Source organism: Pezoporus wallicus, unplaced genomic scaffold, assembly GCF_028554395.1.
Source record: "Pezoporus wallicus isolate ANWC-B61680 ecotype Strahan unplaced genomic scaffold, APGP_CSIRO_Pwel_v1 contig_7011, whole genome shotgun sequence".
NCBI classification, from domain to species: Eukaryota; Metazoa; Chordata; class Aves; order Psittaciformes; family Psittacidae; genus Pezoporus; species Pezoporus wallicus.
In genome coordinates this window covers 2,455,629-2,467,305 of record NW_026638234.1, presented here as the reverse complement: position 1 = coordinate 2,467,305, position 11,677 = coordinate 2,455,629, and positions in this window count along the sequence as shown.

Here is an 11,677-nt window from a genome sequence, read left to right as displayed (position 1 = left end):
AGCATAGTCAGACATTAGGACACCCACCACAAAACTAAAGAAAACACAGTATAAAAGGTACAGGATTTCTTATGGAGTGATGTCCCTGATCTCCACACTCTTTGCTGATGCTGCAGTAGCTCCAGCTGCTCTATGTCCCTCATCACACCCATACCAGATGAAAGCTGTCATGTGCTGCAGTTCCTCTAAGGCTATATGAGTCCAGAATGCATAATGATTTAATTCTGCCCACTTTTCTCTCAGTAGCACACTGTATATAGCTTCCTCACTGCACTGCTAAATTTCACAAAGCTTATAGCCCTCAGTTACCTTGGAGACTCTTACCCCTTTCTGAAACTTGTGCTGAAATACCCATTAAAAGTTACTGCAGAGAGAGAAAAATCAACAGGCAGACAGGCAAGCCCATCTCTATAAGTAAAAAAGAATCACACATGAGGACTGGCACAGAGCATGTGAAATACATTCAAATGCCAGCTTGTAGGAGACTCAAAGCTGTGTGACGAGGCAGTGCAACCAGCTTTCCTGCGCACCACTCCAATGCTTGGTGAGGGAGCTCCCCATGAAGCAACCACCCCTTGCTTGTTACACTTCCAGAGGGAGGCAGTGGGGTTGCAGCAGACAAACGTCAGGCAGCCTTGAAAGAAACTGCCTTATTGCTCCCTCCTGATAGGGACCTAACCTCAGGGAGCATCCAAATGAAAGCTGTAAGTTTTGAAAGTGCTCCCTTCTGCTAAGAAAACATCCAAGGGAGAACATCTTTCCTGCAGCTTGGAAAAATTCCAGCAGCCTGATAAAACATGATGGCTGTGATATACAAAAGATCCCAAGGAAGAGAGAGCTTGCAGTGATCTCCCTGCTGACTGACACGTGGCAGTGAGCATTGCACATTTCCTCAGGCTCCTATGCTTAAGTATATTTCTTGTCCAAGATTTCTTTTTAAGTATATTTCTTGTCCAAGATTTCTTACTACACAAAGCAGGGAGACAGCAAACAACTATTTTGCTGTGAGATTCCAATTTATCTGTAATACATCTAATTGAAACTCTGATTGTTCTCATTTCTTTTTTCTCCAGGAAGGAAGGAAGGGAGTTATGGCTGTGCTAGAAAACAGTGTCCATGAAATGATTGAATTAGTGAGCATTTTTAAAGTTCACTTCAGCAAAAGACTTAGTGTTTGATCTTCCTTCCCCTGCCATCACTGGCAATATTCCCACTAGTTTCAATGGAAGCAGGAGGAGAGCTTTGGAGCTGACACCTCAAACACCACTGACCTAAGTTACCAAAACAAGAAAATAGAAATGAACCTGAATGGAAAGGAAGACTTACCGACCTAGGTTAAAGTGAGCAAAGACACAGGTTACCTAAACACAGTAATGCACAGAAAAGTAAATGACTGCACTGCTATTCAATGCTGTTGAAAATCAGGTAAGTTTTATTCAAGTTTCACACAAGATATTTGAATATGTTGGCACTTTGCAGATTGTTCTCCTTCTGCAGTGTGCTTGTGACCAGGCATGCACAGAGCCTAGCACAACAACAAATACAGGCAAGATTTCTCTTCCACTCACTTAGTACCTCCGCACACTCTAACCTTTCCAGTTCTCATTCTCAGCATAGAAGTCTGAAAGGCACAGAAAAGCTGAAAAGCAACCTCTCGCCCATGTCAACCAGAGCTGCTTCTCCAGCACCATTTTCTCTGCCAGACAGCTTTTACAAGAAGAGACAATGAACAGGGCTGGGTTTTCCCTTATCTTCCTACATGGAGGCTCCACCAAGCCCTCTGGAAAGAAGCAAACCAAACCAGTAGCACAAAAGAAACCACGTCTGGAGATAATTCTTGAACCCTCCTGAAAACCCTAACGTGAGCTGTGCATGGTTTTGGGTGAAAGCTCCCTCACAAATCTCTTTTCTTTCTTTTCCTTTTTTTGAAACCATGAAGGAAGGGAGCTGGCAGTGGCAGCCAGTCTGCCCTCAGTTCTTTCTGCGTGTTCTTTGCACCCATCAAAAAATAGAGTGCAGATAGGCACTACTCTCGTCTTGTGCTCTGTGAGGTATGATTTGGAACTTTTTCATTTAGAAATAGGAAATGGATGAAGAAATGGGGGAATGAAAGACAAGTTCTTCTCCATCCCCACAGGAGAATGCCCTCCTCGGTCTCTGAAAATCACTTTTCCAATGTAGCATCCTGAGGTTTAAAAGTACGAATGTTTTTTCTTACATTACTTAATTCTTGCTAAAATAAGGGGGAAATATTGTATTCCCTAAGAGAGCCATGGCCTTGGTTGGCTGGTGTGTGAACCAGCACAGTTCCTATATGGGCAGACTGATGCCCCTAAAACTACAGCTCCCAAGGACTGGAGGGCATTTTAGAGGCAGCAGGTGAGAAACACACTTATTAAAGGCCATACTGTTAACGCAAAAGAAAGCAGATGGCATCTCCACTTCAGGGAACACAGGCCTCCGAAGAGCTTCTGAACACCCTGCAAATTTTAATGACCCATTCAATGCTTTAGTGATTTTGCCCTTCAGTCACAATTCAACAGCTTTCAACATGCAGGAAACCTACTGTCTATAAGGAACAGTATTGCTTAGGTGATTTAATAATAATAACTTGTCTTTCTGTCTTTTTTCTGTAGCAAGCATGATTTTTTGCAAGACAGAAATCCAGGAGGAAGATAATGGACTTCACCAGAATCCATGCAGGATCTGAAGTTCTTACATGATTCTTGCATGAAAGTACTTTTCTTTGTCATGCAGTAGTTCTATCCAAGTGCATATTTTGATCAGCATCAATGTCACCATCTGTGGCAAGGTAGCCTCAAGACGTCCAAGTCAGGCTCAGGATTTTTTTCTTCTGAGCTCTGATGACAGCCAGATGGAAATCTGGAGCAAATGAAGGAGAGGTAATGGTGAGGAAGGATAATGAGAAGCATGGATGATTGCATAAGGAAGTATAGGCACAACCTTGTGAGAAGACTTTCCAAAAAATACAGTGGTTTAAAACCAATACACAAGCCCAGCAGCCACCCCATCCCCACAGGGGATTTTTGTTATTTGTACATTGGGTGCACATACAAGCTTCCTCAAGGGAGCATAAGAAACACACACAAATCTGCGGTATAACCTCCTTCACTAATGCTGGGCACGGCAGGCTGTGTCTCCACCGATCAGATGCTTCTCAGAAAACAACACCAACGTCAGCCCTTCTCCCTCCAGATACAACAGCCTGCTCTGGGGTCCAGGCTCCCAAACTGTGTGAAGCCGTTTACTGACAGGCTTACGATGGTATTGTCTCTGTTTTCAGAGATAACATTCGCTTCTTCCAAGCAGAGCAGGAAAACCAAAACAAAACAATCTTCAAAGAGAAGGATGTGATCATCCCTCCAGAAAACCTGTCATATGTCACCAGGACAGACAGATAATTCTCCTAGGGGCAAAACAGGCAGCAATTTAAGAGTTGCTAAGGCTCCTACTATAAATACTCTGAAGTATACTTGAGGAACAAAGGAGGAAGTAGAAGCTAGGAGATGCCTTTTGGATTAGCAGTGAATAAAATCTCACCAGCAGGAAAAGCATCACAACCAACCAAGGCAGCGCTAGCTCTATGTCAGTTCATGGTGAGATGCTGAAGTTGAGGCTGGGCCAATGGAAGCCAGCCAGCACTGAGTAGCTTGCTGACTCCAGTACCCCCTGGCTTGCGTGGTGGCAGCTAAAGATGTAAAACAAGTCTGGGAAGCTATGCTTTTTCTGGCATTTAAGCTGTTCGGTGGGTTTTGTTCTGAGTTATGTGGATTCGATAACATCTTGGTCTTGTTAATACTGCTCTCTGCTATGCTGGACAATTCTGCTCTGTCTCCTGTTGGGGTGCTATCTCTCTGTGTTTCCTGATCAAATTTACAAACACTGTGTTGTTTAACAAACTTTCTAAATGGTATTTCCTCCTGCCAGTGTGGAAACAGATCTGCCTCATCTGAATGACAGATCCATATAGCCTTGGAATTATTTGGGCCCATTCCTTGCTGCCTCAAAGGCTTTTCCTCTCAGCTTGATGTCACCTTCTGTTAGACATTTTGTTTTATCTCCGTAGGTGCCAGATTTGACAACAGCAAGTGCCAAGGGGTTTCTTTAGCTTGGGCCAGTAACACTCTGCAAGGGCAGAGTAATCCAAAGGACATCACTGTTGCGTGTTGCAGAACTTGCAGCCACTCTGCAGCTGTGCCAGACCTCTGGTCTCCAGCAGACGCCTACCCTTTGCCACCCAAAGGGTAGAACAGGTCTGTGTACCTCGGCAGCCCACATCCTGCAGGAAGGCAGCTCCACAGCTGGGCCTGGCAGGAGATTGGGCTTCTCTTAGTCAGAGACATGGTTGAGGAGTCTCACTGGAAACTTTCCACCGCCATATCCAAGATGTTTCCCAGTGGCTGTGCACGAGGCTTGGACTAGTGCACCATCAAAGCAAATAGTCCATGTCTGGGTAAAAGGCAGCAAAGGACCACAGTGATGGTAGTGAAGCTAGAGAGGAGCTGGGTCCCCATTAAGCAGTTCAAGAAGCAAGTCCAGCATCTCACAGTGTGGATTTATACCAGGGACAGAGGCAGTCCCCAGACACGAATGATGCTGGTGACAAAGGCCTGAGGAGGTCACAGCTCTTGGTTGCCAGGATATCCGTGCTCACCTGGTCACTGAGGGCCCACAGAACACCTGGAGAGAAGAGGTGAGACCTGGTGCACCCGTAATACTTCAGCTGTGGCAAGAGGGAGGCACAACAGGAGACAAGCTCCATAACAGATCCCTGCCTTTACCCTGACACAATAGGATTATGTTTTGACATCTGGCCAGGCTTCTGACTGGCCAATGGCTTCTGACTGTTTGGTTTTTGGTTTTGTTTTTGATTTCTCTTAACTACCAAGGAGTCACATTTGACCAGAAGCTGGAATATATTTAAAATATCCATCAAAGCTGACTTTTTATGCAGAGTAATGTTCCTACTGTATTAACTGCCTTCTGTGCTGACACAGTGTCCAGCGACAAGATGCCATGCCTGTGGTTTCTCCTGTACATGTCCTAGGATCAGATATGCTTGATCATTTCAAAGGGACCATTGAGACATGACCTGGCCCAACACTGTTTCAGTGAACATTTCTGGTCTGGCCATGTAAAGTTAAACATTGTAGTTTCCAGTAGAAATTAATAACAGCAGGTAAACAAATGTCTCCAATAAAAACCCTGACAAGTTTTTGGAAAGGAACACAGGATATACACACACACTGTACAAGTTTTTATACCTCACCCATTGCTGTGGTAGCCAGGGCAGAGAAGAGAACAAAACTGATAGTTTGGGAAAAAGCTATTTCTAAAATACTATGAACAATTGAATTTTATAGTTCTAGTGATGATTTCAGCTGATGCATGTTACTGCATTTGGCTGCATCATCATTCTTGGTTTAAGGAAGAGATCATCACTTGTGCCTAATATTGAGCCAGTAAGTGACCGCAGAGCTGAACTCATCACTCCAGGTGGGGTCCCTGTGCTTGCTTTCTGGCAGACACACTAATGTTAATACAGAAACTCTGATTTAGTGAGGATTTAGTGAGGTCTCTCCATCGCCAAATAACCACCCAGATGTTTTTCGACTCAGGACAGCTAATAAAGACAATCAGCAATTTAAATTTGACCAGCCAATGCTCTGACAGGAAAAACTGCCCTGAAGGGAATCTGGTCCTACCATCTTCTGGTGCGTTATTCAGTATGGCTTATTTCTGCTGAATAAAGCCTTTGGGACTAACTAGCACTGCAGGCAAAACCCCATCAAAATAAGTAAAGCAGTTTGCAAGTTCTGTCTCTGAGCCCTGTCTCCAGCTACCCACCTTTCACCTTGCCTAAGGTGCTGGGTTAGGACTCCAGCAAGGGGCTGAATGAGACACTGGGCTAAGTAAAATAAATAGCCTCATATTTAGCAGCAGCATTATGAACAGGGACTTTCACAGTTCAGCCAACCCAGTCCTCTATATTTATGGGGGTTGGGGAGCAGATGCTTTAAGAAAAGGCTTCTGACAGCAGCAACCAGGAAGAGCTTGTGTTTGCAAACTTGCTTCCAAGCCTTGTTAATTCCTGCTCAAATATAAAGCTTTGTAAGCTTAACCCTCCTTTCTCATCAGCTGCTTTCAGAAAAGCCCTGCTAGCCTAATGTGATGCCAAGCTTGAAGAACAGCCATTAAAAAAACACCAATAGTTTCAGAGAACCGCCAGTTTTCAGGGGTTCACCTTAAATCCAGTATTATTCTCTGGAAGCATGCTACTCATAGCTCAAAAGAGGATGCAGAAATTGGTGATGTGAAGACAAAAAATGCAGAAAACAATTGAAGTGTGAACAATGAAGAGCCTGTTGTTACTCATACAGGAATCACTGCATGAACTCACTCTGTCCCAGGATATTTTTAAGTAGAATCATAGAATAGAATCATAGAATAGTTAAGTTGGAAAGGACCTTAAGACCATCTAGTTCCAACCCCCCTGCCGTGGGCAGGGACACCTTACGCTAAACCATCTCACCCAAGGCCTCGTCCAACCTGGTCTTGAACACTGCCAGGGATGGAGCATTCACAACCTCCCTGGGCAACCTGTTCCAGTGCCTCACCACCCTCACAGGAAAGAATTTCCTCCTTATATCCAATCTAAACTTCCCCTGTTTAAGTTTTAACCCGTAAAAAGTACACACTCAGTGGGTAGCTGTTTTGGTTCTTTTAGGGACTGTTTGAGATTTGCCACTAGTGTTAACTAGCTATTGGTGAACGGCGTGCAGTTTGTCATTCAAAATTTAGGCTGTGGGCTCCTTTTCTAGAGTATCACAGTGACACTGAAATCTACATCATGGATGATTTATAAAATCCTTAAATAGGCAAGTTTTCATGTTTTTGACCTTACCTTACTTTGCTTTGTAAAAATAAGCTAAATGGTTTTAGTTTCTGTCAAATAGTGGAAATTTGCTCATCGGTATGGATTTAATGAATGCCTGCTACATTTTATTGCTTCTATCACATCTCATATATCAGAAACAAAAGACAGATGTGAGCCCCAATCTACTCTCAACATTAGAAAAATCTGTCTTGTTTGGGTTTTTTTTTTTCCCCATAGAAAGCATCACAGTAATAATAGCACATCATCCCCAAGGAACCCCCATGGAAGTAACAGATGTGAGTCTCACAGACTCCTTTGTGGCTCCATTTTAACAGTCGAGTCTAAACAGTATTTATCCAACAAACCCGCACCTCCTATCTCCAAGTAACACAGCAGAACAGCTGGCAGTCTCCAGCTAGCTCGCAAATTCATCTTGAAGAGCAAAAAAGGTTAAGAAAGACAGGCAAAAACCCCACAACACTGGGTAGTGAAAAACGAAAGTCCTGAGTGAGCAAAATGACATGGGGAAAAAATCCTCATTGCTACTGCTCAGCAGCAGAGAAATCTCTTATGGAGATATGCCCTCTCCCGGCCTCACTGGGAAAGCCTGGAGGGAGCACAGGTGCCGGGGCCAGAGGCGCTGCGGGGAGGTTTGTGAGCCCGTGGTGCTCTAATACCCGCAAGCAAATGAATGAAAGGCGTATCAGGCTGGCAGTTACGTATTAGCAAGTCTTTTGGGTCAGGATTTAAATAAACAGAGGGGCTGCCCAAGGTTCAGCTCCCACGTGGCCATTTAAGCACTGGTTTTTTTCTCAAGCATCAGAGCACCTGAGCCTAAAGCCAACTTCAGCTCCTGAGATTGCATTTGGACACTTGCCAGCAGTGTGAAAGTCTCACCTCGTGTTTGGGTGCTTGGGGATGGTTTCCTGAACTCAGCTTTCATTCTCATCTGGGTTTTCTTGGGGGGGGGGTGGATGTTATTATTGCTGTGCTTCGTTTTGGTTCCAAACGAGGGCCAGGGAAGGAAAGCCCAGGCAAGGCTGACCATACCCAAGCCCTGCCAGGTGGAGGGCACCCCGGCTGCAAACCCCCCACCCCACCTCTTAGGAGCTGCTCCAAACCATGCCACTCATGCGGCTACAGTCCAGGGCACCCACAGCCAGCTGGGAACAGTGCCTATCTTACAGATTGCCAGCCATGAAGCATCCTTTATTTTAGCTCATCAGTGCATAGGAGTTGCCTTATTGATTCTGTTCAAAATCATACACTTCCCTTTCCAATATGATTTTGGCCTAGCTTGCAGTCCAAACCACCGCCAGACTGAGGGTTCCTGCATTAACACATCTCTCTTGCCCAGTGACAAACTGACAGACAACACTCAAACTTCCATTCCTAAATAAACTGGACAGTTGGAATGGTTAAAATCTTTAATGAAATAGAGCATGTCTTGCCATCCTTAGGACATTCCCCTGCCCTCTTCAGTACCACCAACCCCCTCAAACTATGGATGTCAAAAGCAGGAGCATGGTCTTCCAAGAGCAGCTCTCCCTATGCCCAGCACAGGAGCAGCCCCCCCACCCCAACCTCTGCTAGGGTTAGCGCCCATCATTCTTCCATGCAAAACACCACGAGAAACACATCATAACAAATTCTTATCAGAGAAGAAAACTGTGTAGAAAGTTATTTTGAAATGTTCAAAGTGGCTCTGCTAACGTAGCAGACTCATGCAATATTACTCTGTAGCACAGTATCACTTTAACAGTCTGGCACAGCTAAAAATCAAGCAGAAAAGACCCAGAAGTGCAATTGACCTAATACCATATTATTGGAACTTTTTACTTGTCAGGCTGAAAGATTTGGGAAGTTTTCTCTCAGTTTACAAAAGATCCAGAACAAATCTTCTGTGTCATCCTACTATAAGCACTAGCCCTCGTGGGTTAGTGGGGAAATGGAACTTTCACATAGAGAATGAAAACAAGGCCTCATTTATGGCCCCAGCACTTCTGCCCTAGCAATAAACACAAAGCCTTGTACTATAAAACTACACAGGTTTGGTTTCCTGTATGATTTAGCTGAGCATGCAGTTCTTCATTTAAAAGAAGACACAATTGTGTTCATGTGCTCATTTTCAAGCCAATGATGATACTCCACTTCTCTGACCACACAGTAGGGAGCCACAGGACAGACACAGAAAGAATTGCCAGATAGTGTCATGCTAGTCACCTTTACAGAAGGGAGCCTTACTTCCATTGTAACCCTGTAGCACGGTCAATACTGGGTCACCCTTGCTATTAGCTGGCCACAGCCCTTCTACTCCCATGGCAATAAAAAGTTTAAGGGTTTGAGAAATGTTGTTGTGAGCTTGTCTGTTCTTGAACTTTAGCTTGTTGTAGCTGTATCAACCCACTACCAGTAGTCAATTGACTACAGTCTAATTTGGTTTAGCTACAATGGCAGAACTGTCTAGCAGTTCAATGCTTAGTCTTCAGCTTTAGACTAGTTTTGTATAACTCCAATTATTACACCAAAACATTATACCATATATGTTCATGGATTTGCTATCTTGTTAACACTACTGAATTTACAGACCCATCAGAAACATGTCAGCTGTTTGGAAATGCACACAAACAGCATCAAGCTGTCCCAACAAATCCCTCACAGCCAGTATCAGTATGTCTGATTACCTGCACCAGCTGAAATAGCTGCACCATCCCATCTGAAGAAAAAATGACCCTCCACCATTAACCACAGGCAGATAGGTGAAGATTATACAGAGAAGAGGGGAAGATGGTAGAAAGTCTATATAATGGTTTTAATTAATAGGAATTAACAGTAATTCAAAAATTTGGCCAGTAAGTGCCCATAGCATTGTAAGCAGATAATAACAGCTGCTTGCTATTTTGACTAGATTGCTAAAGCAATGAATTACACTAACAATACATTGCAATCCTTTGCTCCATGAGTCAGGTGTTTATTCTAAGTGTAACATTATCAGTTCTTAGAGCCGAGTGAAAAAACACTAGTACTTAGCTCCTTTTGCTATTTTGTTCCCGTTTTTTCCTCCACTGAGAATTTTCATTGACTATTTTTCATTTAACTTTCTCTCTTCAATTATGGAATATATTTTGTGCAATCCTTTCCTGACCTTAAGACTTCAGAGGGGTTTTCAAAGGATCTACTGACTTGTTGATAGAGAACTTTACATGCATCCATACTACAATGCCTCCTGCACTGTTTTCCCTGCCCAATACATTGTGAGAATAAGAAGTTATTTTATTCCAGAAACAATTCTGACTCATCAATTTACACTCCAGTTGCTGTATTTGTTAATTAGCTTGCCTAAAAGAATACAGCATTCAAATCTCTGGAACTAAACCAGAGGTTCAGGTGCCTTGCTCCTTTCAGAATCACACATCTATTTTCCTCATCCTTATTCCCACAGTATCATTCTTTCTTGTCAGAATATTATGTGCAAGTTTCACCTTCTGTTCCTTCTGCTTTGGCACACTTTCTGCAATTCAGGCTCCTCAGTGTTTCTTGATCCTATCAGGTGAAAAGGAAAAAGGCCTTGATGGAGGTGGTTTTCTAACTAATGGATTCTCAAAGCCCAAGTGTGGATGAACTACAGGGCACCAGCGGGCAACAGGGGTTCCTGCCAAATGGCTCATTTCACTTTATGCATCTACACCAGGTAGGGGGTGGCAGTGAGGCAACCACTTTTAGTCAGGTAAAAAACCCCTTCCTTCCCTTGCCTGTAGAGAACACAAGGATCCTAATCTCCTGCAGTAGAAACCTTAGTAAAGGGGTATTTTCCTTTCTCATGAGCATTCATAATACAGCCATAAGAACATCTCCACCTACATCCTATTAGTTTCCTAACAGAACTTTACAGTTAAATTTCTTTCAGCTTCTTAGAACAAAATACATAACCAAATACACACATTTCCCCACGTAGATATAAATACTACAGCATCCATATGAAATTTATGCTAAATTTAGCCTGTTCATTGCACACCTTAACAAAGCAGCAGCTGGCAACCCCTGAGAGCATGAAAATGCTATTTTAAGAGAGTCTGTTGTGTTAATACATTCATGCTCCCACCTACAGTATGCTAACAGACATAGTTCTAAACACACGCTGATGCCAAATGCAGGTATTTAATAAAGAGATATAGAAGACCACAGTTCTAGTCCAAAGAGAAAACTGGTCACTTAACACACGCTTAAAATGCGTTGTCTGCGTATGGTTCATCAGAGGATTCTTCCATCCAGATTCGCTGCAGTCATTTCTCCCTGTGAGTTCAGAACGTACTTGTGGGACTAGGGGTTTTGGCTTCCTTCTTCTTTTGGTTTATATGTAAATATGTGTTTAAATTTTTGTCTTGGAAAGCAAAGCATTTATCTCTTGACTTCTCTGTTATTCAGTACTATCTTTCCCATAGACAGAAAAAAGGGATAGTATGGAATTCACATGCTTACTTTAAGCAACCATTTCTTATTTTGAATACTTGCTTACCTATAGACAATTTACTTTCACTATAGATAGTAGCGATACATTGGTACTCAGCTGGTGAAAACTATTTAGAGAATTCACTGTGAACCAGTCAGCTACCCTCCATGTTTAATGGAAAAACGTTGAAAGCTATGGGTACTGCTTGAGGCCAGCAAACCTGGTTCTTTCTATCAAGGATCCAAATGATTTAAATAATTGAACAAATACAAAAACCCACTTAGAAACTTCCTCCAGATTGATAAATATGTATTCATCAATACAATACC